The sequence below is a fragment of the Urocitellus parryii genome, chromosome 6, assembly GCF_045843805.1.
Source record: "Urocitellus parryii isolate mUroPar1 chromosome 6, mUroPar1.hap1, whole genome shotgun sequence".
In the NCBI taxonomy this organism is placed as follows: domain Eukaryota; kingdom Metazoa; phylum Chordata; class Mammalia; order Rodentia; family Sciuridae; genus Urocitellus; species Urocitellus parryii.
Window position 1 is genome coordinate 43,771,886 of NC_135536.1, and position 16,145 is coordinate 43,788,030.

A 16,145-nucleotide genomic window follows, 5' to 3' on the forward strand; every position below is an offset into this window, starting at 1 on the left:
CCTGCCCTTCAACTACTCTTATACTTTGTTTAATACTTTGTTCAATCTCAAATTGAAATTTTTAAGTCACAATAAAGAGATAGCTGTATTAAAATTAGTGGAAAGAACATAGCTTTGGCATCAATAACTTATGTTCAAATTCTAATTTCACCACTTGTAGGCATGGCCTAGGAAAACTATTTCTTATCTTAGAAAGTCAATTTCCTCACTCATAACATGAGAATAAGATCTCCTTCTCTGGAGTGTTCTGAAGATTTGAGATACAATATAAATAGCATGTTTTCCATTGTCAAATGACAGCTGGAATTAATAGGCACTTATCTTAACTCCTCACTGCCAACTTGTCAACTCAGTTGGTATCACTGTCTGGTACACAAAAGGCACTCATCAGATATTTGTTGTAGGAATGGAGAATTTTATACATTTTCTATTTATTTTATACTCATTACTATAAAATTTGCAGTATTTGTATAAATAATGTTATACTGCATCTTCTTGGCTTTCTGTACAGATTAATTTCCCCACCAATAAACAAAGCATTCTCAGAAGTAGAACTGTTGGTATTTATTGGCGTGTGTGAAAATTTTAAATCCAGTACTCATTTAACTTGCTACGCGATATCCTGCTTTAATTTATTGTTCAAACACAACTGATACAATGATTTTAGGTTCCAACCAGCACACATTTGCATAACTGAAAATAGTAGATTATCTGTAAGATTATGTCAGTTTCAAGGACTGACATTTGTTGGGAGCTGCCACATGGGAACTGAGTACCACTTAGCTTTGAGCAATGAGAGTGTGTTGATGTGGCAAGCCAGCCATGGGCTCTGTGTGTGTGTGTATGTGTGAGAACTATGAGCATTGAGGGCATAGGGTGGATTGAATTCCGGTTGCCCCTCTGTTTGGGCGAACAATGTAAGTGACTTTTCAGTTGCTCTGCCTATGATCCCCACACAGCACATGAGATGGGCATGTCCTTCCTAGATGTCAGTCAACCTGCTGAGAGCAAGACATCGGGAATCTAGACTCAGCCCCCTGAAACCTGACCCCTTGCCTCATTTGAATGACTTCCCTCCAATAAAAGGGTTCAACACTTGCTCCTTCCTCTCTTTCTTGCCTGCCCTGCCTGCCTTGTGGGAGCTGTGGCTGAGGAGCGGTCACTGAACCCAAAGATAAGGTAATTTCTGTGTCTGTGTTTTTATTTAGTCCCCAAATTCACTTGGAATGACCCTGATTGGTTTAATTGTGTGCCGCAACACACATTCAGTGTTGGAGGCTGGGGATGTAGCTCTGTTGTAGAGAGCTTGCATATAACATGCACAAGACCTTAGGTTTGATCCCCAGTACTATCAAAAAAAATCAGGGACTAAAATTGTGGCTCAGAGGTAGAGCCACATCTAGCATGCGTGAGGCACTGGGCTTGATCCTCTGCACCACATTAAAAAAAGATATTGTGTCCACCTATCACTTAAAAATGAATACTAAAAAAAAAAAATCAGTGATGGTTGGTAGAATGGTATTATCAAAACAATGGAATTCTAGTGTATTCATGGAACTAGGGTTTTTCTACCCTTAAAGAGATTAATAGGAGTTCCTTTAAAAAGGCATTCTTGGCCACTTGCTTAAATGTTTCTGTAAATCTTCCTAATTCTTACTGTAGTTTATTTAATATCTATTGTAAATTATGGGACCTGTAGCTTCCTCTGTTTTCAAGTAAATTTATCAAGGTGGAGTCTTACCCGGTTTTCCTTTCAAGCATTGTAAGTCGTATACCAAAGATATTAGTTATGACTTCAGCATGTACAAAGAGAATTATTTTATTACTTTTATTAATCACCTTTAATGCCCGCCCACCCGAAGGGAACAGGCTTGCAAAGCCCAGCCTCGACTTGTGCCGTGTCTGTCACCTGTGTTATCTTCATGGCCCAAAGAGCAGTGAAGAGTTGCAGGTCAGAGCTCACAGCCAAAGCACCCCAGAGCTCGGCAGCATCACTGCTACCCCCATTCCAAACCAAGTCAGAAGACACGTGGAGGGGCACAGTGGTGTGGACAGTCAGGAAATGTTCTATCCCTTGTGTGTGTGTGTGTGACAAATAGGGCTGGGGATGTGGCTCAGTGGTCCATGCCCTTGAGGTCAATCCTCCACGCACCACCCACCCCAAAAAAGTCAAATACATTCACTCCTATCATCCGTGTTTCTTCCTACTGAATATGACCCTAAAAAATGTCAAATTTTGGTATGTTGTTAACCGAGTGGATCACACCCTGGGAATGGTTAGAAAGAGACCACACTGCTGGTGACATTGAAGACGGAAGCTGATAAACAAGAAAGCACCACAGCCAAAGTTGGCAGATGCCATTTTTCTGATGTTCATTGTTAACCAGTTTGTAACCAGACATCCATCCAGCCAACTGCCTTATCCATTACAGGACTTATTAGTAGAAGCAGACTCAAATATAAAGGTTTTTGGCTTAGCTTGGTTTATTATAGCTGGTCTATGTTTGTAAACATGCAACCTGTAGCGTCCTGAATATTTGTGTTACAGATTTTCTGCAGCTGCCTTGGGCTCAAATCCATGCCATGTTTAGAGTGTGGAGTCGGTTACTTGTTGACGTTTTCTTACTGTATCAGTGAAATACATATTGTCATGTCAGTTCTTGCCAGGAATTTCTCAATAAAGTGGAATTTTTTTTTCAGTATTTCAATAAATATTGATATGCCCAGCCTGATAACTTTAAAAAAAAAGGCATTCTTAAATAAGTTTGAGGAGCACTATATATTAAAATATTTTAGTCGTTTCTTAGAGAATCATCATGTGTTGTAGTAGACTACTTTTTTAAAAAAATTCTTGTAGTTGTAGATGAACAGCATGCCTTTATCTTATTTGTTTATTTTTATGTGGTGCTGAGGATCCAACCCAGTACCTTGCAAGCTCGACGCCGCTAAGCTACAACCCAGCCCTGTAGTAAACCACTTTTAATGTTGTCTTTCTCAAACTCATTTGACAATGGAATATATGTAAATGTTAAGAAAGTGTGTGTGCACACACATATTTTAAGAAGACAAAGTCCCACTATGTTACCCAGACTTTCCCCACACTCCTGGGCTCAAGTAATTCTCCTGCCTCAGCCTCCTGAATACCTGGGACTATGGCATGTCACCAGTAAAATATGTCCATATGCACCAGTAAAATATGTAGATTTTAAAGGAGTGCACATGAATGTCTTTTAGAACTACTATTCCTGGGAGCAGACTTTGGGAAATGCAGCTCTGGAAGCTGGTTATTAATGATCCATTCCAGTCATGCCAGGTTGTTCAAAGTTAACAGAAGTACCATGGACAATGGGGTATATATGTGGCAAGCTTATGTCACAAACTCACGGGTTGGGCACAGGTTCCACTCTGTCAATTTCAATGTGGTCTGAAGCCTGATATGTAACTGATACTCCACTCCAACAAAAGATTCGCAAGCGCTTTGTGATTTAACTTTCCACTTTTTGTTCTATTAAGCATTATTTGTCAATGTACTGCTGAGCTTGCTGTAATCTGTGACAGCTTTCAGCACTAAATTTCCAATGAGAACTTTTGGCCATGAGTAGAATTCCCTCAGTAGGCAGACTATCACTATAAATATTCAGTTGAAGAAATACTTAAGCATAGAGGCATAGACCTTGACCCACAATGGCAAATAAGTCAGGCAGATTATTTCATCTCGAACGAAGTGGTTAAATTTAGGGCTGGTAGCTTTTAAGCAGGAATACTTAGCAAAGGCAGATATGCCATATTTATCTTCACACAAGAAGTGGCTGAAAATATGTATATACCAGACTAGAACACTTAATATCCTCTCTAAATCCTTATTCTCTGATCACATCAAGAAGTACAGTGTTTCACATCGTGTATAATCTTTATGATTTTGTTTGTTCCAAAGTTGCTGTCATACTTTATAAGCAAGCCTCTTAATCTTGATGGACTGTATTTTCCTTCAATGGAGCATAAGTGTTTTGTGTTAAGGTGGTCTCTAACATCTCCTCTAGTTTAAAATTCAAATATTCTATTGTTACTCTTTTAAAAATCTCTTCAATGCGAATAGAGTAGCTATCATTCTGAAGAAATAGAAACCAAGACAAGAATAGTCAAGTGATTTGTTCATGTTTGGAACAAGATTCCAGAAACTAGATTTTAAAGCCAGGATGTCTGAATCCTTGTTGGATAACTTTTCCATGTTATCCTAATACATGTATTAAAAATTGTATATTGGGCTGGGGATGTGGCTCAAGCGGTAGCGTGCTCGCCTTGCATGCGTGCGACCCGGGTTCGATCCTCAGCACCACATACAAACAAAGATGTTGTGTCCGCCGAGAACTAAAAAATAAATATTAAAAATTCTCTCTCTCTCTCTCTCTCTCCTCTCTCACTCTCTCTTTAAAAAAAAAATTGTATAAAGTATACTAAGCTGATGACACTTTGTAAGGTCTCTCTTTTATAGGGATATAGTTACACATTTATTTTAAAATACTGACATCAGTTTGAATATGTAATTTTTTTTTTGTACCAGGGATTGAAACCAGGGACACTTAACCACTGAGCCATATCCCTAGCCTTTAAAATTTTTTTTTAGTTGTTGATGGACCTTTATTTTATTCATTTATCTATCTGTGGTGTTGAGAATGGAACCCAGTACCTCACATGTGCTAGGTAAGCACTCCACCACTGAGTCACAATCCCAGCCCTCCCCAGGCCTTTTTAATTTTTATTTTGAGACAGGGTCTCACTAAGTTGCTGAAGTTGGCTTTGAATTTGTAATCCTCCTGCCTCAGCCTCCCAAGCTTCTGGGATTACAGGCATGAATATGTAATATTTTTTAAAACTTCAGGAAACAAAAACAATCCTGTTATCTCTATGTGACAATTATTTTCATTTATTTGAATTATTTCAACAATTACATGTGTACACACAAGTAATATGAATGTGGCATATCAACTTTGTATTCATAGTTATTTCGTTACCATATAAATATCAGTTTCTGGGTATAATGTTGCTCACAAGGGCCTGAGGGAAGGGAAAGTTATTATGATAATCAATACACCTGGGGGAAACACCAGTTATCTCCTACATGTGAGTAAATAATTGGCAAAGAGTAAAGAGCACTTAAAGTGATTCTGTGTCTGCTCTGATTCCCCTTTCCCCTCATATCTGGCTTAAAAATCTCATGATTAGAACTAATCCTCTGGTTTTCATAAGAAAGTCAAGGAAGAGACTTCAAGAAGCCAATGTTAAATTCCTGTGACCTGAGATGGAAAGAAGACCCTGGAGATCTCCTTTGGCTTACACTTTAATACAATTCTCACCTTGAAAGACAAGGAGGATGTGACCCTGAAAGGGTGAGCAGCAAGACAGAAATGTTCCAGCCAAGATGGGGAGGATCAGCCAGCAATACACCTGCTGCGGCCAGGGAGAACAGTCTTTGGATAATGGGATCCGGAGCAGTCTTTAAGAAGGGGGAAGGAGGTGTCTGCAGCGAATCAATAAAAGTAGGGCGGAAAGGAATTACAAGAGTCCTTGGTCTGCTTGTCAATTTTTCCCTGCCACAAAGTCCCTGATGGAAACCACAGGACATACCATCCTATGCCAAATTAATCACAAAGTTAATCTATCAAGGTGAAGGAACAAAATTTAATGACATTAGCAGGCACAGTCAAAACCCAAGGAATAGAATAGGTCAAGCCAGAGCTAGAACTGAGGAGGAAGGTTATGCTATTTAAATACTATATAAACCCTTAATTTTTAAAGCAAGTTCTTTAGGCAAGTTACCTTTAGACAGGTAACTAAGTTTGTGTTTTCATATAGGGATGCTTCATTCTTTACAAGTAGCACATAAGGTATTCCCCAAAGAAATTGTATTCACCAGCAGATTTATTTGAATATGATGATCCACTTAAAAACCAAATACATTGGAATAATACACAAGACAACACTGCCTCAATTTGCTATAAAATTCATAATTAGAATTATTCATCTAGCTCAAAAAATTGAACTAGGCAAAACTACATAGTTGATAAATAGTATTCATGCTGAATCGTCCATTTGAAGACAAACTATATTCAGTAGCATAAAAAAAGCCTAAGGTGATTCTTCTCAGTTGTTGTGTTTATGAATATAGATCTATTAACTTCTTTGGGCCATATTATTCTTGAAGCAGATTCTAGTAAAAAATTAGCTTAGTTTATACATCAAACTTTTTCTTCAGCTACAAACTTAGAGGAGAGAACCCTATCTAGATGCAACTATTTAACTGACCAGTAGGAACAATAGCTAGAAATTAAATTACTCACATAATATGATTAAGGTAATCAGTGGAGTCTGAGTCATAGATCAGGAAGAAAAAGAAAAATGCTAATAATTTGGAATAGAATTATATACTCTTGAACTCAATTTGCCAACCTACGAGGATTGACAGACCAGAGCACAAATCCATTTATAGACCATATTTGCTCATCTTAATAATATTTTATTGACTTATACTTTTTCTCCTTTTGTTTGCTTCCTCTCTGTATACTCTATGAAACCAAAATCAAGAAAAAATTCTCTTATTTATAATAAAATGTTAATTTTTTAAAAAAGTAAAATACATAACTCTGTCTTCCTAACTGAATTACATTAAATGTGTGTAATTATGAACAGACTATAAGGGAATAAATAAAAATGAAATAATTATATTTGAACAATGAGATTCATGAGGTTTTAAAATCTTTCCAATGCTTGTAACTGTTACATTGCTTTTACAAAGATAAAAACATTTTTAAAAGTTTTCTCTTTGCAATTTCTTGGTATCTTTTTTTTTTTTCTTCTTTTTACTCCTTTGGAGAGGTACTTAACACATAGTAGGTGCTCAACATAAACTTGTTGCATAAATATAAAAATATAAAAGGTGGCAACTAAAATTACTGGCAGTTTGGCATATTTTTAAAGGACTCTGATGGTAAATTAAGGATAAAACAAGTCAGAATTTATTCATCCACCTGCCCAGAGTCCACTAACTGACTATCCCTGCTTCCTTATGCTAGTGGTAGAGATTTATTAGTAGGATAATGTATTGACTACTGTTACATTTTTGATTGTGTAAAGAGGAGTTATAAATAAACCAGGTTTTTAGACATGGTATCTAAAGCCCAAAAAAACTAAAGAAAAAGTATATGTCAGACATTATTAAAATTAAAAACATTGCGATTCAAAGGATATATCAAGATAATGAAACAACCCATAAAATTTGAGAAAATATTTACATATCATTTATCTGATAAGAGTATCCAGGGCTAGGGTTGTGGCTCAGTGGTGGAGCACTATCACATGTGAGGCCCTGGGTTCGGGATCCTCAGTATCAGAGATAAATAAATAAATAAATAAAGGTATTGTATTCACCTGAAACTAAAAAATAAATATTTTTTAAAAAAATTTCCAGAATATAGAAAGAACTCTTATAAACAACAATAAAAAGACAAATATCCCAATTAAAAATTGGCAAGCATTTGAATAAACCTATTCCAAGAATATATAACTGGGCAATGAGTACATGAAAATGTGCTCAACACTGTTAGTCATTAATGAAAGGCATAGCAAAACAACAAGAAGATATCATTTCACAAACAGTAGGTTAAGGATAATTTTGGGGGAGTGCTGGGAATTGAACCCAGGGGCTTGGGAATGCTAAGCACATTCTCTATATCATTGAGCTACACCCTCACACTAAAATTATTCAAATAAATTATTTTGTTAGTTGTAGATGGATACAATACCTTTATTTAATTTATTTATATGTATGTTGTACTGAGGATTGAACCCAGTGCCTCATACATGCTAGGCAAGTACTCTACCACAAAGCTACAACCCCAGCCCACAAAATAATTTTTTAAAATGTAAAATAATAGGTATTGGTAAGGATGTAAGGAATTGGAATTCTCATACACTATTAGTGGGAATGTAAAGTGATATAGCTGCTTTGGAAAAGAGTTTGGCGGTTTCTCAAAAAGTTAAATATAGAGTTAATATTTTGGTATGTGCCCCAAAGAAATGAAAACATATATCCACATAAAAACTTGCACTCAAATGTTCATGGAATTTAGCAGGGCATAGTGGCATGCACCTGGAATCCCAGCAGCTTGGGAGGCTGAGGCAGGAGGATCAAACAAAGTCAGCCTCAGCAATTTAATGCAGCCCTAACCAACTCAGTGAGACCTTGTCTCTAAATAAAATATAAAAAAGGGCTGGGGATGTGGCTCAATGGTTAAGCACCCCTGGGTTCAACCCCCATTACCGATAAAATAAGATAAAAGCAGATTGTTTTCTAACTCCACATCATGTACAATCACAAGAATGGGAAGTTATCCTCCATGTATGTATAATATATGAAAATACATTCTTAAATACATAATTAAAAAGAACAAGTAAACAATTAAAGCAAAAAGTTCATAGCAGCACTATTCCAAAATAAGTGGAAACAATGCAACTATCTATTGACCAATGAATGGGTGACAAATGTGGTATATCCATATAATGGAATATTTATTTAATTACAAAAAAAGAATATAACTCTGACACATGCTACAACATGGATGAACCTTGAAAACATTATGTTAAGTGAAAGAAGCCAGACATAAAAGGCCAAGTGTTATATGATTCCACTTATATGGAATGTCCAGAATTGTCAAATCAATAGAGATCAAAAGTACAATGAGGTTGCAGGGGCTTGAGGTAGAGATAAAATGAGGTACAACTTTAACGGGTACAGTGTTTCATCTTTTCTTTTTTTTGAACCCAGGTCCACTTAACCTCTGAGACACATCCCTGGCCCCTTTTATTTGTTTATTTATTTTTTAAAAAAAACTTTTAGTTGTCAATGGACCTTTATTTTACTTATATGCAGTGCTGAGAATTGAGCCCAGTGCCTCACAATGCTACGTGAGCGCTCTACACTGAGCCACAATCCCAGCCCATGGCCCTTTTTATTTTGAGACAGGATTTTGCTAAATTGCATAGGGCCTGGATAAATTGCTAGGGCTGGCCTTGAACTTGCTATCCTCCTGTCTAAGCCTCCAGTGCCACTGGGATTACAAGGCATGCACCACCACACCCAGCTTCAGGGTTTCTTTTTATATGATGAAATGTTCTGGAATTAGTGCTGATGCACAATCTAACTGTAATATTGCACAAAACAACAATATTGCTCAATCTTGTGAATAGATGAAAAACCATTGAATTATATAAAGTGGTGAATTTTATGGCTTGGAAGGCCAATAGAAAAAAAAATAAGATAGATAATAGATAAGCTGGAATAGTGGGATAAACTGCAACTGAATGTATGTTGGTCCTAGATTAGGCACTCAATGTACTTCTAATTCGGGAAATTAATCAGAAAAATGCAGAAGATACCCAAATGTTTCCTCCAGAAGAAAAAATTTTAGCCTGAAGTCTAAAACTTTAAAGGGAAGGCTATACTAGTACTACATATGTCTTCCAGATCCTCTTCATTTTGCCTTTCCTAAACAACATGAAATCAAAAGTAAGGGTCTCATTTGATTTATATTACCATTATTTACTTTTTTTTCTCCTAAACAATATTCAGCCTAAAATTAGCATTATATCTCTATTCATATTTACTCCATTTCTCATCTCCCTGAGACTTTTATATATATTATTTTATTTTTGAACCAGGGGTTAAACCTACAGGCACTTTCCAATGAGCTACATCCCCAGTCCTTCTTATTTTTCATTCTGAGACAGGGTCTCACTAAATTGCTTAGGGCCTCACTAAATTGCTGAGACTGGCTTTGAACTTGTGATCCTCCTGCCTCAATCTCCTGAGTTGCTGGTTCTACAAGAATGTGTCACCGCACCCAGCTAATTTTGTGTACTTTTTAATGCCCTGTTTCTCTCATGATATAAGTCCTTGAAGTCACTTTTTCTTTTCTTTCTCACAAATAACTTGCTGATTCTTCTACCAATCTCATGTCTTCTTCTGAAATACCATTCTACTGTTAATAAACTTTCCTATACTGCTAACTTTTTGTTATGCTCAAATTCGGGACCCCCAAAAGACCACCAGAGACCAAGATCAATGTAAACAGAAAAGAGGTGTTTATTTTGAGCTAGCTCGGTCCTTCATGCGCACACAGCAACTGGTGACGCTGAGAGGCCCCAAGCCCAGGGTTTGCAGCAGTTTTATACATTCTTTGGAGAAGGCAGGGACCCCCACATACATCATAGCATCTCTTAGCAAATCATTACACACCGCGGGAAAAATCAAACAACAACTCTAAAACATGATTAGCTCATTCACTGGCGGGAACAAGTTGGGTAGGGGTAATTGGTTACTACAAGAGGGGGATTCCTTTGAACTGATTGGTTTAAGCCAAAAGGGGTGTTCGTGCTGAACTACATGGTTTCCCAACATGTTATCAACCACCATAAACTACTGGGAGGGTCATCTGGCATCCCAGGTATTTCCCTGTCTCATGCTGATTGGTGGCTGCTAGGGGATTGGTATGGGTCCCCACCTAGCCTGACTGAGTCAGGGACACCTGGCACAGCAGATCTCTCCTGTTATTTGTAGATAAACCACTTAGCAGGGTAGGAATGTGCCTAGGAGTGCTCTGTGGGTCATGACATAGGTCATGTCCCTTCCTTGGACAGGCTTTGCTCTGAGGTAGAGGCTGGTTTTTCATTTACTCTCACAATCCTTTGATCTCTTTGCCATAAGGGAAACCTGACTTGCTCTGACCATACAGATCCCTTTGGGTGAAGGTGATGCCTATTTTGAGACAGGAAATGGAGATGACAGTTCCCTGTCTCAGTATCAGGGTTTTCAGACCATGATTCTCCTTTGCTCCTCCAGAGAAGTTCACATCTTCTTGAAACATTACTCTCTCTTCATCCTCAGCTCTCTCTCTTTCATATCACAGTTTAACTAAGTGCTTAAAGATTTGAGCACAGGGTTATAGGTATTTCTCTCTATTTTGATTTATCTTTATTGTCCAAATGGAGTAGTTTTCCAGCAGCATGGCTGTTGAATTCCTTGACATTCTCTACTACAACTACACATTCCCACAGCCTCACCCTAGATCTTATCAATTAAAATAGCTCTAACCCAAAGACCTCATACTGTGACCAGTCTTCAATCTTTTGACTTCTCCCACTCTTACTCTCTCTAAATTTTTCCCTTCTGACTTGTTAAAAGCAGTAGTCTTCTTGACTTCTCTTTAGTCTGTTAGCTCCTAGCTGATTCTATTCCTTTTCCAGATAGGTTTATGAGATCAGTTGTTTCAACTACTTTCTTACTAGAATTCACACTTCCTTCCATTCTGTGACCTCAGTGCATTGTGTCTCTTCTGCCAGTCCCTGAATGTGGATCAACACAACCATCTGCTTTTCCAATCTGCTCTTGGACTGTCAAGAAAATTGCATAACTGTGCTTTCCAATTTACTGCATTATTTATGACTCAGACTCAGCTAGTTGGCTGACATACCCATAGTCCGTCCGTACTGGCTCTGTCAAATATTCCCTACTTTCCTCAAGCCACTACTCCACACTATCTTCCTCCTTCTCAGATGATTCTTTTGTTTTACAACAAAAGTAGAGGGCATGATGTCTGAAGTCCATCAGAGCTCCTGTTTCATCCTAAACTCACCCATCTTTTCCTTTCATCTCAGGGGACACCCACAGTTTTCCAAAATCATCCCTTCATCTATGATTATTTTGTTTGTTTTTGTCTTTGGTTTTGTGATATTGGGGATTGAATCCAGCGACACTCTACAACTGAGCTATATCCCCAGCTCTCTTAATTTTTATTTTGAGACAGGGTCTAGCTAAATTTCCCAGGCTGGTCTTATGATCCTCCTGCCTCAGACTCCCAAGTCCCTGGGACTACAAAGCCTGTACCATGATGCCTCACTATCTACTGTTTTGATATGGGATTTTGCTCCATAAATTATTGCCTCTTCTTTCTTAAACTTCTCTATTTCCTCTTCCTCTAAACATATGCTTGGATTTTTCTGCATCTTAAAAAAAGTCCCTTAATATTGTCTTCCTAAAAAAGCTAACAATCCTCCATTTTCTTCCCTTCATTCCTAATTTCCTGAAAGAATTGTCTACAGTTACTAACTTTAAAAGTCACATTTAATTCTCAAGATATTTGGCTTAGTTTGGGGTGCATGCATGTATTCTCAACAACTCTGGAGGCTGATGCAGGAGGATCACAAGTTCCAGATCAGCCTAAGAAACTTAGCAAGACCTTGTCTCAAAATAAAAAAAAAAAAATTAAAAGGGCTGGGAATGTAGCTAGTGTTAGAGTATCCCTGTATTCAAGAAGATATTTGGCTTATATAATTTTAAGGAACCTGCACTCAATAATATTCATAGTGATCACTTAACTGTCAATTTCAAAGCCTTTTTTTCCCTTCCCAGGTGTTGGGTTTGAACCCAGGACCTTGTGTTTGCTAGGCAAGTAAGTGCTCTACCAAACTATGCCTCCCCAGCCAGGCCTTTTTATTGTACTTTGTTATTTGATCTCTCTTTTGGTTTTAACATCATTCACCACAACATATGTCAATGGAAGTTCTCCCTTCTTTTGGATTCCAGGACATCATTTTCTTCTAATTTTCTCCTTTCTTCACATCCCTTGTCATCCTCTTGATGGTGTCTTTTAATCTTTTCTTAAGTATTCACCTTCTTACTGTATCTTAATTGACATCTTTTATACACTTTGTTTCCACTTTGGTGACTTTTAAAAAAGTGTACAGTCCAGTAGTGGTAAATAGATCCACATTTTGTGAAAAAGATCTCCAGAACTTTTTCATCTTGCCAAATTGAAACTCTATAACCATTAAAAAACAATTACTATTTTTCTCTACACCTAGATCCTGGTAACTATCATTCTACTTTTTCAATGAATTTGACTGCTTTAGATATTTCATGTAAGTGGGACACATGGTATTTGCCTTTTTGTGACTGGCTTATTTCACTTAGCATAATGTCCTCAAGGTTCATCCATGTTGTAGTGTGTAACAGGATTTTCTTCCTTTATACGTATGAATAATATTCCATTGTATGTATATACCACACATTGTTTATCCATTCATTCTTTAATGGACACTTGAGATGCTTCTACCTCTTGGTTATTGTGAATAGTGTTATGTGCACATGCTTTTTTTTTTTTTTAATATATAAACTGGTCTCACTATGTTGCCTAGGCTGGTCTTGGTCAGGATTCTTCTGCCTTAGTCCCTGAGTGACTGCAATTACAGACATGAGCCAGTTGAAATAATGTTACTATGAACATGAGGGCACAAATATCTTTTTAAGACTCAGATTTTAATTTTTTTTTACTATATACCCAGAAATGAGATTGCTGCATCATTTAATAGTTTTAATTATTAAGTTTTAGAGGAACTGCCATATTATTAACCTTAGTGACTTATGGGCAGTTAATTCTCAAATCTACATTTCTTGACCCAATCTCAATGACTTCTAAAATATATAAAGGTATGAGCCCCCCAAAGGAAGGGAATATGTCTTATTTTTTATCTTCTATTTTTCCAAGTGCTTCCTATACAATACATTCTGTATAAATTCTTATTGAAAAGAGTATGCCTTTTGAATTCTGAGTATATCTCCCAAAGGATGCTAGAAGAGCCAAAGTGTATATATTTTTCTTATTGATTATCATGTAAATAAGGTTGAATCACTGTTGTAAGCTTCTTAACCATAAGCACTGAAATCTAATTACCTGTTTGCTTTTAATGCCTACCAGTGCTTTGTACAGACTAGGTAATAAGAATCTGATTAAGATAGGTAATAATCTCAAATATTTATCAAATTGAGGATAAAAGACTAGTTTTGAAACATTTGCATGATTTCTCTTTCTTGTCTCCAAACAAAATATCAGAAAAAAGGGAGGAAGAAAATATAGGAATTAATATGGTATTACTATTGTCTTACATGTGTTTTAAGATAAACACAAATATATGATAAACTCCATTCTGATCATATCACAGTAAGTTAGAATATGGCAATAAAAGTTTTAGGAAAGTTTAGTAAATTGCAAATTTATATAACACTGTGGGGGAAAAATTTTAAACCTTGGTGGAAAATATGGATATTCATTATTTATGAGCTTATGGCAAGAGCACTGAGTAGCATCTTAAACAATATTCTGAAATTATCTTAAAACTAAAATTAGGCATGTATTTATAATGGGGAAAAGAAAGCTATCTACTACCAAGGTGACTAAGGGCACAAAATTTACATATTTGCTTAAAGACTATAGATATTTTCTTTTTCCCTAATAAACAGCTTTGAAATTTGCAGTAACCCCTGCCAGCTCAGAACCCTGAGAAAATAAGTCTTCTTTGTAGGAAGAAGAAGAAGAAGAAGAAGAAGAAAAGGATATTATTAACAATGGAAAAAGAATGTGGAGTAGCAAAGGCTCAAAGTGAGCCCGGAGGACTATGAACACCAAATCACCAAGGAAACATGGAACTATGAAATGGCAAAATGTGATGTGAAATGCCTGGAGCTCATTCTGTTGGTCAGCTTTTTTAAAAACCAAAGGAAAACATGTGGGTTATCAGAAGTATGTCGTTATTTTAGGTTGGCAAATAGTATGAATTATTCACATACTAATTGAATTAAAAGAAACAATAGCATTTTAAATAAATATAAACCTAAACATTTTTTTAGTTCATTTGATTAAAGTTTAATCAACTCCTTCTAATTATAAAAGATTCAGTTTTTACAGTCCCACAAAATGGTAGAGCTGAAAAGGGATCTTGGAATTTATCAACTACCATTACTTCCCTTTTATGATGTGGCCTAGAAAGCTGAGACTCCAGAGACACAGACCTCTTAGATCTTCGTTCAGAGATAGCACCACTAATAAAACCAATTCTCACATGCTAGTCTGTGTAGGAATCACTGATGGGAAAAGTGTCTGTTAACTTTGGGGGTGGGGGATATGGCTCAGTGTAGAGTACCTGCCTACGTGGAGGCTTGGGTTCTATCCCTAGCACTAAAAACAAACAAAAACAAAAAAAAAAAAAAAAAAAACCAAAAAAAAAAACCAAAAAACAAAACAAACAAACAAAAAACCCAACCAACCAACCAACCAAAGAAAAACAAATTATAGATTTCAGAAATTCAGAAATTTTTAGTAGATATGGAGTGAGATGTAGAAATTTGTACTTTTAACATGTTTTCCTAGTATTTTGAATTCAGGTAGTCTTCAGAACATACTTTGAGAGATAACTGGAAAGCTGGATAAATCAAGGATTCACTTAAACAGGTTCTTTATTCTTAGGGAGACACTTCTCAGGGACAATTCACTGACCTTACTGGGAGAGCAGAAGAACCATTTCCCCCATTGATCATCATTTGGGAACTTTTTATTTTTTTATTCACTTTTGAGCTTATTATCTAGTTTCAAATCTAGTTTTTTAAAAATCTTATGTGGCTTTGATTCATTAGATTTTCCCCAACATGTTTTCTGTGTAAACACTTTGAAGCTACAGTAATCATGTCAATAAACACCACCTTGATTCTGACAGCAAAAGAAAATCACAAATCCTGCAAAGTATCTACAGTTATTTTAAAAAACAACAACAAAAAAACTTTGAACTGGGTGCTTTAAAAGATGAAATTAAAGGTTGTAAAAGAAAAAGTTCTATATTCCAGGTAATTTTTCCTTGAGGAGGGAAAACAGGAGGAAGCACGTGATTGCCATGACTTGTTTCACAGTCTCCTGCAATAAAAGGAATGTCTCAACAACTATTTGAGGTCAGCAAGAAGGATATGTTTAATAGAATTTTCAGGAAGATGTCCCACCTGCCTGCCCTGCCCTTCACTGGGGACCTTTCTTTAAAGACAGAAAGGCACACTGTATAGAGAGGCACTTTTGTGAAATGCAGCAGGCTCACACACAACCTGGGCCTCTGAAAGGAGAAGCTAAACTATAAGTGCAAAATGAGAAGAAATAAGAGGAATAAATTTAAAACCCTGACAAAATAACATTGTTCTTGAAATGAACAGGTGGGTATATAGCAAATAAAGCAAATACAGCAAGATGCTAATTGTAGGATCCAGATAGTGAGTA